The following is a 1432-nucleotide window of genomic DNA, read 5'->3' as shown; positions in this document are numbered from 1 at the left end:
AGAACTACCATATAGTGTGACCTGTCCTTACACATAGTTGGCATTGGGGTCTGTTGTTCTGCCACCACGATCTGCCTGATCTGAAGAAATTTCTTCCTCTGCCTCTTTGACCTGTTTGACCTCTGCCATAGTCTCTTGCGTAACTCTCATACGGTGCTCCAGTTTGATACTCCATTGCTTCCTTGCTTGAATCAGGTTTCTTGTGCACTAGATTTGCATGCACCATATTCAGATTTGCTTTGCGGAATCTCTCATTCACTTCTTCCTGTGCTAACAGTTGTGATTCTAATTCATTGATGGACATATGATCGGATCTTCCATTAACCATGGTGATAAAGGCACTGAATTCTTCATCTAATCCTCCGAGTGTGCATTCAAAATATTCTTCTTTTGTTAACGGAGCCCCAAGGGCAGAGAGAGAGTTTGCTACCTTATTAATCTTTGTGATGAACTCTACTGCGGATGAACCGTGCTTCTTGATTGATTTCAGCTGAGTTTTTAGCAACTTGATCTTTGATTTTATTCTGACTGCAAAGTGTTCTTCAAGAACTTCCCAGATTTCATGAGCATATTGATATTCAACTACTTTGTTTAGAAAGAATTCATCCATTGTAGACAGCATCCATGCTACAAGACATTCATCTCTTTGCTCCCGTTCTTCAAATTCTGGAGACACCCGTTCAGCTTCTTGATCTTCCACTGAGTTGAATTTTCTTGGCATTGAGCGTGCTAAGATATGGCTTTGTAATCGATTTGCTTTGATGCAGGCCAGATCTTGTCTATTCCAGACTTTGAAATTGTCTTCATCTAATTTGATTGTTGCAGGAAAGTTTGCAATTGCAGCCATGGGTGAAGTTGAACGAGCTTGCGTTGCAGAAGAGTCGGGTAGAGCCATTGGATCAGAATCGAAGCTCTGATACCATGAAAGGTATCAGATTCTTAAAGAAAGAAGGAGAAGAGATAAGAGCTTTGAGGGCTCAGAGAAGGAAGATAAGAGAAGAGTGTAGAAGAGTGTGAAAGAAAATAGTATTGTTGTTCATTACTGATTGTGAAAAACTGATCATAAAGGAGGTACAATGAAGATATTTATAAGGTGTGATTACAGATTGTTGAGGCTGGGAGTAACTAACTAAGGGTGAGTGTAATTGATTTAGTGTAACTAATTGCTGAGCTGTCATTAACAACTTCTAACTGTTTTGGCAGTTTGTAACTACTTTTGCTTTTGCATTCTGTGTATGGAGTTATCTGGCTATATACACTTACAGTCTACCCTAAAAGCCTTTATATATAGTTGGAGACACAAAGGAGAAGTAAAAAAAACTCAAAATGGATGTAGAAATAGCATTTTACATGCATTATAATTTATTTTTGGTAAGCCTCAAACTAGGCTTGACAATTTTAGGAGTCAACTTCTTTTCACTCAAACCAGGAT

Source organism: Arachis hypogaea, chromosome 16 (assembly GCF_003086295.3).
Source record: "Arachis hypogaea cultivar Tifrunner chromosome 16, arahy.Tifrunner.gnm2.J5K5, whole genome shotgun sequence".
Classification (NCBI taxonomy): Eukaryota; Viridiplantae; Streptophyta; class Magnoliopsida; order Fabales; family Fabaceae; genus Arachis; species Arachis hypogaea.
The sequence above is the reverse complement of the archived record's forward strand: the minus strand, read 5'-3'. Positions refer to the sequence as shown.